This window comes from Dermacentor variabilis, chromosome 1 (genome assembly GCF_050947875.1).
Source record: "Dermacentor variabilis isolate Ectoservices chromosome 1, ASM5094787v1, whole genome shotgun sequence".
Lineage (NCBI taxonomy): Eukaryota > Metazoa > Arthropoda > Arachnida > Ixodida > Ixodidae > Dermacentor > Dermacentor variabilis.
This window is the reverse complement of record NC_134568.1, coordinates 134,766,054-134,777,933: the sequence shown is the minus strand read 5'-3', so window position 1 is coordinate 134,777,933 and position 11,880 is coordinate 134,766,054. Positions and strand designations below refer to the sequence as shown.

The window sequence follows — 11,880 nt, the reverse complement described above, 5'->3', positions numbered from 1 at the left end:
CACTGTAAAAAAAATTTGCCTTACTTTACAGAAAATTTGCTGGTAATTTGTGACCGAACACTCTTCCGTAAATTAAGAACGGTCATTTCCGTAGAACGGACAACTGTAAAAAAGAGACCGTAATACAAGATACGAGTGCTTCTGTATCTAGAAAACGGAAGACTCTGTATTCTGAATCTGTACTATAACCGTTAAAGTACGGTGCTTCTCGTATTCAGAAAACGGAACACACTGTAAGCTGAATCTGTACTATAACCGTTAAAAAACAGGTGCTTGCCGTATTCAGAAAACGAAAGACTCCGTATGCTAAATCTGTACTATATCCGTTAAAGTACAGGTGCTTCCCGTATTTCATCTTGCAGAGCATATCCATTATTCGAAGAATGTGCCATCGGGGTCAAAATTGCCCAGGACGTGCGAGAGTTGACCGAATTTTATTGCTGTGCTATTTGCTGGGATCAGCCGTGCCACCATCTGCGTTCGGAATGTGCATACGTGACCCACTGTTTTCAGCAGTCTTGAGCAGAAATGCAATTTGGTCAACGCTCGCACTTCCAGGGTACTTTTGTCCACGATAGTACATCTCCTTTAATGCAAATGTCATGAAGGCAGCTCATATTCAAAGCAGCAGGTCACCATTGAGAAAATTGTCTTGCCAACACACTGACATGGCTGCAGAGATAAAACACTTTGCACTTTGTGATATGAATGCACTGCATAGCATATATACAAAAAGGTGCAACATTTCAGTCCTCAAGTTCTTAGATCACAGAAGCAACTTTATTTTCTTCAATCACTCGTCTTGCACTTCTTCCTGGTGAAAGTTGTTCTTGACTCCAAACGCTTGCAAGGATAAACTTGCTGCTGTTAGGAGAAACAAATAGTATTCGTGAATATCCATCCTAAAGAAAGCGGCAAAAAAGTATAATCACAGAACACGACAAAGCAGTAACTTCTGTGTTAGAAAAACATGTAAGTAGATCAACATTGTTGGAACAAGGGATGTTGCTGTAGCCAACATTTCGACATAGGTGCTTGTCATTAGGGTAGCAAATGTTTTCCTTGGCTGTGTTGTTTTGGATTGTGCATATCTCACTGGCCCCTAGCCTCATTGGGGGAGAAGTAACTGGTGCATATAATAGGTCAAGAGAAGCCAAAGTGTTAAAATAAAGGAAGGAAGGGTGTGCTTAGCAGTGGTGATTGTGATGGAGCGGGTATGAGCAATGCTGTCAGTACTTGCCAAGAGTAGGGGTGACCAAAACAGAAAACGATGTACACATGTAAGCAGTCATTAATCCAGTAGACCCAATCTTCCCAGAAGACAAAATAGGTATCAAGATAAACAGTTTGCACTTTTGGAAAAGGAAAACGAAGAATTAAGGAAAATAAATTTTGTATCAAGATGCATCTGGTTAAGATCACTGCAAATGGTAAATGAAGGCACATTATGAATATATATTTTGTTGAAAGCCAATGAAGAAAAGATATATTAACCAAATATTAAAAAATAGGGACATTAAAATTAAACTGGGTATGACCATAAAACAGTAAAGAACAGCCTGTGGAAATAAATGGGATGGATAATATAACCAGGTGCAAGATTGCAAAACGTCGAACGCTGTTTATATTCATGCTGCTGTTAACGGCTTCAAGTTTCTGTCTTCCTGTGGAACCTTTGTCTTACTTGAACAAGGAAATGGGTCATTTTTTAAACAAGCCAGTTCAAATGCGGTTCAAAGCTTCAGCAGTGTTATAATGAAAGAAAATATTATGGTCAGCTCTCCTGGGTGTGCTTTCATTCACCAGTTATTTCCACCAGTGTAAGTTCAAAATTTAATGGTCTAAATGGACCTTAGCTCCTGGCAAACCATTAGCTGGTCTTTTTTTCAACACAGATGCCTGCACATTATATGTGTTGACAGGAGTGCTAGCGAACTACATTATACTTGTTGCCACAACCAAAGTGAAACTTTGTTAACAGTGATTGAACAAAAAAAAACAGCATTCCACAATACTGATTTAAGTCATCTGGAAAAGTTGCTTAAGTTAACGTACACCCCCTACTCCACCAGACACAATTATTCACCACACTGACTCTTATGGTGTCAACCATGCTATTACAACACTAGGCATCAAATGAGGAGAATTAGGGGATAAGAGGGCACAATGCTTTTTGTTAGAACATCAAATGTGCTTTACATAAATGCTACATTCCAACTAACAAAGGAGCAACCGGTTTCTGAGATAGTGACCAATGCATACGAAAGCTAATGACATTCTGTGCAGCAGAATGTTGACGATGAGGTGTTATGCGCACAAGTGTACTCTTTCACACAAAATGACATCCTGCACTCAAACCTTGTGCCAAGATTAGAGTTTTAAAAACACCATAGTGGAAAGCAAAGAGTGCTAAATTTGTTGAAAATTACTAAAAATTATTCGATCATTCATTATCCTTACTGTTCGTTAAAGATTCACAGATTGTTCCCTACGGGTGCTGTAAACAGGCACCCTGCTTTTACAGTGGTAGCAACAATGATCTGTGGCACAGACAAGAATAAATGCTCATGAAGTTTATGCAAGAGTATATCCTACAAATTACACCCCATTTCACATTCCAATATGGTAGAAGAGGAAGACGAAAAAAACTACTTTCTGGTGGAGGATGCATACCGCAGAATAGAAGAAACAAGTGTACCCTAACCATTGCTGCTGCCGATGCCTGTGCACTAACAGTTACATATAATATGGCAGTTACAATTGTTTTTCCACAAGCACTGCAAGCTGCGGCCAGTTTACCAGTACACAGCTGTAATAAATTTAGGGCAAGCTAAAGCTCTCTAATGGATTTATCTAATATGACACAATTGGAATGCAATATTCTGCAAATAAGTGAAGCGCGATGTGCCATCCCATACAATGAAACACCTTTGAAGAATCTGAATCACCACCTGCACTCTTAGGCAAAGTTACACCCTTTGGAGTGCCCCTTCTGCCACACAACAATAATCGTTATCTGCCTTGATGCGTTTCCTTTCTTGAAAACGCCACGCCCGCTACTTTGCTGTCGGGAATGCTATCATGCTGATAACGCGCATGCCGTTCGTTACTGGAAAGCACAGGGCTCGCAGCGTTAAAGAAAGGAAATGCATAAAGGCAGATGACAATTATCGTTGTGTGGAAGAAGGGGCACTTCAAAGGGTGTAACTCTGCCTAAGAGTGTGAGCCGTGACGAGGGAAAAGAGTGTGTTCTGTGTAAAGTAGTGCACCTGTATAACCTAAAGCTTTGGAGAATGCATTTAGTATGAGCTGGGAAGGTTCCTAATTTTAATTGCACACAGTGAAAACCTCCATGCAGTTTTGCAAAACGCAAACCCCCTACCTTTTTGTTGTTCAAACGTAATGACACGCAGGGCCATAACATGTACATTATGGGTTTCGTTCCCAAACAATCAAAGTGAATAGCACCACCCTAAGTGTCATGTGCCTTCTTGTTAGTGTCGAATGCTGCGATCGGCAGAGAAACGGATTTCTGGAGCAATATAATGTATTAGGTACTGTGATCCCAGTTCTTTCACTGCTGTTTAAGCATTATCGGGTTTTAAAGTAAAAAAACGAGGAATAAATACATGCATATTTTACGTCACAACCCTCATAAGTATTTAGTAGTCTGGATTATAAAGGATTCCAGATTTACAATGCAGGACAGATTTTATTCCACTGAAAGAATGGCATCATGCCAATGATTCTGCATTTGGTGCTATATTTATTTGTATTTAGTTCAGTTGGAATGTGCGCGTATCGTCAGCGATATCGCTTGACATGTTTTATATTGACTGTTTCCTAAATTTAGGCAAATTCGTATTCGCAAATAACCTTGTATGACACCAAGAACTTGCTTAGCAGGAGTATTTCTAACATTTGCAAGATATGAGGCTCTTGAATGCATATCTAAGCCTGGGGTACACGCCGCCCCCTAATCTCATCAGCAAGTTTCTGGAACTCATCTACGAGGTTTCTTATGATGAATGTAAAGTTGCTTGAACGGGAGAAATAGGGAATTTATAACAGGTGAATTATGCAGCATAAGAATGATGTCAGCAAGAAGCAAGCATCAAGAACTATAAAATGAAGACTATAAAATGCAAGAATTATTTGGGATGATTTAAAATTCTGGCATTGGAATGAAATGTCTTTCAATCTATATATAAACTGATTATTCACTCTACTACCACTACCTTCATTAGAAACATTCATAATCATTATCCTATCTATGCCACATCATCTTCGCTAATATTCAAGCCTTCATAAGCTGCTTTTTTTTACAGCTAATTCTTTGTGGGAAAGAGGTGTCCGTGTGAAGACCATATCATATACTTATTACCCGTTTTTTGATAAATGATAAGGGAAACACTTCACACAAAAAATGCATTGAGCTTGAGCAAGTTCTGCGTTTGATGCTGTTGATTCTTTTTTTCCCTTTGCCATCATTGACCCACCTGGTTAGCTAAGTAGACAGAAAAGCTGCAGGAGAAAGGTGGGGGTGCCAAACCAGACTTCTGCCCCAGGGGACCTTTTCACGGTCACTGGAGGAACTGCCTGTGGCCTCGGCATCTTCCTTGAGGGCCATGGCCATGTCTAAGAAACCTTGTCTCCACAGGCTGCACATAGAAAGATAATTTGCTGAGCTAAGTCTTTTTCTTAAAAGAACCCATTTAAGTTGTATTCGTGGCTTTGCACCACAAAACTGACACATGACTGGCCACTCAAGACACTTTATGTGTATTTGCAGGCTTATTCCTTGGAAAAAACTTTTATGTAGCACACAATGAGTAAGAGTAACAAAAAAGTGTATCAGGAGGCTTTCATATTGCTCTACAACTTTTCGTTGACACATTTCATTTAATTATTTGAGATATTTAATAACTAATTAAGAATTATGTAATTAGGCAGAATGCACAATATAATCAGAGTATCTCCAAGCGATGGCAAACATCACCTTCATTTTGTCTAGTTACATCGCATTTACATATTTCTAAATCTTGGTGCATGATAGTTAAGACACGCTCAAAAACAATATTAAAATTTTCATAATCATCTCTTGCGTGTTATTGGTGGCTATGGCTGCTTCAAAGTTATTCTTTCAGTATGGTACAAGCAGTTTTGAAGTGAAATTGTTTTGCATCGAGGGCATGTAATCTAGACAATCAAGCAAAAGGTCAAGTTGTGTTCACTATTAAGATGTTTAACTAAGAAGGTGCAGGAAAAGGAAACGGGACACAACACCTAATCAACAATGCAAAATTTGAAAATTTAAACTGAACAAGAAACCAGTTTTTGAAAACACAGAAAAAAAGCCAGAAGCTTACATCGAATACACCCTTGCTATGTACTCCAAGTGAAGTTGTTACCGCAATGCTTGGGCACCATATGAACGTAACAATCAACGACTTCGAGCAGAATATTAACACCACTAAATGAACTGGCCTTTGAAGATTCTTGATCTGAAATCCTCAACGACTTGTTCTGGCATTTAATCTGTCAAGCTCAATCTGTATTCTCAAAAGCTGGCTCTCGGCCATAATTTCTCTAAACGCAACATCAGCTTAAATCTCAAGATAGGGTTAACCTCTAAATAAAGTGGATAATGCATGACAAACATCATGAACTCTCTTACATGTTAACCAGAGGGTTCACTCATGCAGCCATGAAATTGTGATGCAGACACGATATATTGAAGCTGGTTTTGTGAAGTGTTTCATGCTTCCAAGGCTTCTTCAGTTGTGAAAGCTGTCTTCAATAGCTAAATAAGCGATGAGAATAAAAAAAGTACTTCAACATGCTCACAATATGTTGGCCATTTGCAAGTAAACAGCAGCCTTTTTGGGCGCCCAGGTTGCCTGGTGCAAATCTACTATGCCACAGTACTTGCGTTACCCAGTACCAGCCACTTTAAAATGCAATGTGTTCAGAGCCCTTTCCCTCTGTTTGTCTGCTTTGGAAACAGTTTAACATGTGTTCAGTAGGCGTCGAGAAAGGGGACAGAAAACACTGTGCACCACTGATTTCTAACATGTTTCGCTGGATGCAGCACACCGCACCGGATGCAGGTGAAGCCAGTGGAAATGCGATGTCATGCAGTCGCTTGTCCTGGAAGCAGGGCATATGGTAGACTAACTAGTGCGTGCGATCAGATAATATTGCTGCCGAAAAACTTTTCTTTGTGGTTTTTCACATTTTAGGAGGTCTCTACATGTCTGGTAAGCACTTTTATGACAATCTGAACCCGTATATGATAGTGTTCTCTTACATCCAGTTTTTTCTGATTTACCAGTGTTTCCATTGCAAGCCACTTATGTTAGCGACACTGTAGACACTACAATGGAAAAATTCTGGACACCTCGAAACACTGCTTGGGTAGGTTATGGCACATCAGGCAGGCATGTTAGGGGAAGAAATGCCACACACCCGTGCAACAAAGTGCTGCCGCAAAGTTGTGAAGCACCAACTTCTGGGACAAGGCCAGCTTCAGTCGAGGGCGCTCGATGTGCTGTTCATCCCCTGTAGTAGAGATCAGTGGCGTGTACCCTTTTATACTGGCTGTCTTTTCTGGTCGGAACCTTGGCAACAGCTTCCACCATACTTTTTTTGAACCTGCAACATGTGCAGAGAAAGTCACATCACTGTGCGTTGATTGTCTGGCTTTATTGTGCTACACATTCTATCAAATCATTAAAAAATACAGTTCACACATTTTTACTACTGTATATAGACAGTCTAGTTGCTATACACGCGAAAAATTACCATTCCTCTGACAGAATGCAACAATAGAAGCGTACACTGTAAAGCTACACTAAAATTTAAATTGATGTGACACCGTATGAGCATACAGTATGCTTACTGTATGCCCTAGCCCTGTGTCAAGTAAAAGTTAATTGTCAATTATGTATGGTGTATTTCTACTTATTCTGGGTCATCAAACTGTACAATCAATGTTCCATGTTTACACATTGTTGGCTTTTGATTGCCTATGTGATCCGTTTCCTACTTACGCATGCAGTAATCCCACTGTAATAAGGAAAAAGAGAATAGGAAATGCCGTGATAATCTTCCACATTTGATGAGGGCAGGAGCAATGGCCAATAGCATGTGGTTGAAGCTACGTAAATACTCAGTTTTCACACAGCTTAATTATTCAGCAAGTAATAAAGAGCTATCCTGTGCACCTCTGCATGACCAATAAAATCTACTTGACACTGCACTAAGGCTGCCGCTTGGTACTGTTCGGCAGTTCAGCTTTGGTTTTCTGATATACAGAACTGTTTAGGTACCAGTAGTTTACTTTGCGATAAAATGGAGCTTGGAGCACTGGTCAGTCATTTGCACATAAATAATGCGACAGCAAATATAACACAAGGATAGGAATATGGGTCTCTTGGAAAAAGTACATACACATTATGATTATAATGTGATGTGATGCCACAATGAAACAGAAAGCAACGCATAGAAGTGGACGGCGCTTCCATGCCACCAAGGTTATTGGACAGACAGTACTTCAGAAGTGCCCGCAACACAATGTGTTGGCGGGCTAGTTGGTGTGAATCCATAAATACTTTGTTAAGCGCAAAACAATGGACACAAGAAAGACGACCAGCACAAGGCGGTACACTCAACTGACATCACTTTATTGCGTCGCTCCTTTATAAATAGTAGAATCTAGAAAAACATGCGCAGTGAGCACCATGTGCAGAGACCACCAACAACCAATCACAAGAGTGTACTCATGCGACGGGATCCACAAAACCATATTGAGCACTGCACAAGGTTAAAGAAGGCACACTAATGCACTGTGACCCCAATGACTGTATGAAGAAAGCTTCCGATAACTCTCGGGCGGTGGTATCACAGCACTTTTTCAAAATCGAAGTATCACGAAACATGGCTTTGCACTTCCATATTTTACAATGTTGAGCCAATGGGAACCTGTGCCTGTTGGTATGGATCGCTTAGGTTCGCAATGTTTCGTGATGCTATGGTTTTGAAAAAGATCCGCGATGGCTCCGCCAGAGAGTTATCGGAAGTTTTCTTCATACAGTCATTGGGGTCACAGTGCATTAGTGTGCTTTCTTTAACCTCGTACAGTGCTCAATATGTTTTTTTTTTGGATTCTGTCGCATGAGTGTGCTTTTTTGATCAGATGTTGGTGGTTGCTGCACATGGGTGTTCACAGCGCATGTTCTTCTAGATTCTGCTGTCTACAAAGGAGGGACGCAATAAAGTGATGTCAGTTGAGAGTAGCACCTTGTTCTGTCGTCTTTCTTGTGTCCGTTGTTTTGAGCTAAAAAAGCAATGATGTATTCCTTGTGTGTGTTTGAAGACAGCTCCACACGCAGTAGCGTATCCAGTATTGCTGCCCAGTAGTTTAGCTCGTAGCTCGCCGCAGTTTGAAGTGCCACAAAACATAAGGAGAGAAACCTGCATTATAGTCTTGTTGCAAACAAGAATATAACGTGAAGTGCATTCTGAGGCCAGAAACTATAAAAAAAAAAATTTCATGATGCACTGCTGTGCAGGGTTTTATAGCAAAGTCAAATACATTTAGTGTAAATATCACACTATGATGGTGCACAATGGTGGTAATCTGTAATAATATAAAAGGTGCCTTAATGTTACAACAAAAGCTGACATTACTTAATAATAGCCCTGTAAAATTTAGCATGCAGGGGCACCGCTTGGTTAAACAATAGTGATGTATTGTCTATGTACACAAGTATTACCCACGCATTTATGCCATTGTCTAAATGGCATAAATGAATGGGTAATACTTGTATACATAGATATTACATCTCTATTGTTTAACCAAGTGGGTAAACTATGTCTGCCTGACACAAGATTAGAATTAAACCATAAATTATATATATTCACCCTAACAGTAACACCTCATTTGAACTTCACAGTAAGTAGACGCCTGTTGATGCCAGCCTCCCCCAATGCTAAACTGTGCTGCATGCTCTACAGAGAAATTATAGTGGTATCACTCAACTCTGAAGCAATTCAGGACTGCAGCACTGTAGAAGACATCTACAAATGTCCCATTTCATGTATAACAGCCTGAATTGCTTGCACATCTTACCAAGTGCAAATTAAAATTTCTTCTTGTTTAGCATTTTTGCCTGCTAGACCACAATCCAATGTCATCAATATATTAACATATTACCTCAAAGAACCTAATTTGGCTTATAGATTAACACCTTTGCATACTGCCACAGCTGCACTCTGTCATATGCGTTGCAATCATAAAGGAGTGCTGGTCCACCAGCACTCCAATGTCACTAACAGTGATCACCTACACAGCTAAGTAAACGGTCATGATTCAGGTGGCAAATAGCTAAGAGAAAGAAATCCACTCACCTTGAGAGCTACAATACTGCAATAACTTGAGAGAGATGGACCCATTGCAGGCAGCAGACCTCTTCTCAGCTCCAGCACAACAGCAACTTGCCTTTCAGTAAAAGAAAAGAATTGATTAGTAATGATAAGTTACCTTGTTTTTGCTGAGTATCAATACAATCTGACTTTCATGCATATCCACTCTCCGCTTTAGTAACACAACTGAATTATTCGTCAAATAAAAGAGTCTATGATGATACCATTCGCTTCTCTTGTAGGTCCAAATTTTTTCGCACTGATACCCCGTTTACTGCTTGCTTACTGACACGAATGCCTTGACTGCCCAGACATCATTCGAAGGAACACGTCTTGCTGCACCGCAAAAAGTTGCACCAAGGAAACACAGCAGAGCAAAGAACTTTTTTTTCTGGTCACAATTAAAACGTGCACCCAAGCAAGAAAGTAACGATCACAGGTAGTGAGCGACTGCTATTGCCTCGACCATTTATTTCCGTATTTTAACAGAAGTTCTTGTATCGGATACAGTATGCTCTCAAGCCAATACAAGCGTCAATACAAGAGCTCAACTGAACGCAGTTTTATTCTACGCTTTTAACGCGAGTGAACAAAAGGTTAGAAGTACCTCACGGAAATTGCGATCGAGCCAATCGCGCTACGACTGGAATCGATCTGAAAAGATAGGGTGATCCCTTTCCCCATTCATGCGTCATTTTTGCCCTAAGACGTTGCATAGTGGTCTTTTGAAACAATATTTCTGTTCGCGACACCGGCTAACCACACATCATTTTAACACCTACGTTATGCAAACCAAATAAGATTAAAATGGGCTTACCTCATGAGCAAGTTACGAGCGCGCGTAGACTGTTGAACACCCGTTGAGAGCAAGCAGGCTATCCGTGTCCAAGCGCATACGTGCACCCAAACACAGGACAACTTCTTCGATGCCGCAGCGTGCAGAGTTTTGTACACGAAGTGAAAGACATCCAGCGCAAATATCTCCGCGCGATGACGGCAAATGACGAGCGCACAAGCGTACACGACACAGCGACAAATTCGGAACTTTGCCAATTCGAACGTGCCGAGACCCAAGCAGCGTAACCATCCATCGTTTCTGTTCTTCGCTCCCGATGCGTCAGTCTCTCTTCCTTGGGGTCTTGCTCCACTCTTGAGTACAAATCAAGAGATATTTACGGCGAATTAACAACACTTACAACACGACTCGAAAAATGCCGGCTGACTACACATGTGCAGCTCCGTCCGCCACTCCAACGGACGCGCAGCGCGTGCTGCCCCCTGGTGCCGCACTCTGAGCGCGGAGAACCGAACAGAATCGGTTTCGTTTTCGCATTTGTGCTCTAGTTACTCGAACTGCAATATAATTGCTTGACAATTAATTGAATTCTAAAAGAGGAGAACGCTTTCTCTCCCACAAGTTAGTGCGTTTTATACAAAGGGAGAGAGAATTCAAAAAGCTGAAAGGCAGGGAGGTCAACCAAAGCATTCGCTACTGGCGATAGCAAACCCCTGTGCTACAATAAAGTGCAAAGCAGTGCACTGCGATGCGTCCATAAGCTCTAGTACAGTGATAATTTGGGCTGGTTGGTGCATGTAATGAACGGGTAAATAATGAGTTGTGTCATAACATTACCCATGCATAAAGCACATGGAACTAATGGTGTTGCATTCTAGGTCAAAAAGAAATAAAGCTTGAATCGTTACATCTCGACACTGGGCATTCTGTCTTTCCGTATTATTTTTTTCTTCTTTTTGACAGTATACACAGTACTAGCACGGTAATAGGTCCTTCATCTTCAGTCACCTTCCAGTAGTTCACACATGTCGGTGCATGTTCGCGTTCTTTATTCTACCGTACAAGAACGAGCGCGCTTACCGGTCTTGTTTCAAGATGAAGCGCCAAATGTTTGCGATTACATCTTATCGCAAGAATTAACACATGAACAGTGAAGATTATGCGTAATCGATTTGTCTCAATGAACGGGCAGTTATTGTCAGAGACGAGATATTTGGTAAATATCATGGGAATGAGTTCAACCAACTACATTGCAGTTCAGCAGTGCCCTTTGACATTTGGTTTAATTGCTTGCCGCATTCGAAAATTTCCTCCGACCGTTGTACTTGGATTTATAGGCCGCCAGTCCCCTTCGAGACCATTTATTGCCAAATGTAAACGCAGTTACGGTCATTATACCACTCCCTGCGTTTCGGTACTGATTTAGAGTGCGCACAATTTTTGGCGTATATGGCGTAAATGCTGGCGTAAATGCACCAGCACCTGAGTGCCGCAAGCTTGTTTACGTATGCACGTATGTCCCCGGCTCTTCATTCACTTAAACATATATGCTGTGTTATTAACTATAAAAGCGCTTAATTTGAGAACATTGCGAGAACACGCATATATTTGCGCATATGATCAGCGTTACAAAGCCCATATGCGCGGCAAACTGCGAC

General features: G+C 40.9%; 1 long non-coding RNA gene across 2 annotated transcripts; it reads right to left on the bottom strand.

The window, feature by feature from the left end:
* Window positions 1-758: 758 nt before the first annotated feature.
* Window positions 759-11,375, bottom strand: LOC142584896 (uncharacterized). 2 transcript variants are annotated; one of them, XR_012828976.1, is made up of 5 exons: window positions 10,244-11,375; window positions 9,412-9,502; window positions 6,469-6,654; window positions 4,500-4,661; window positions 759-861 (listed from the first exon to the last, which is right to left on the bottom strand). It is a non-coding gene; the product is annotated as an uncharacterized LOC142584896 (long non-coding RNA). The 2 variants fall into 2 exon arrangements; XR_012828974.1 differs by having other exon boundaries at window positions 759-864; window positions 10,244-11,374.
* Window positions 11,376-11,880: the final 505 nt, after the last annotated feature.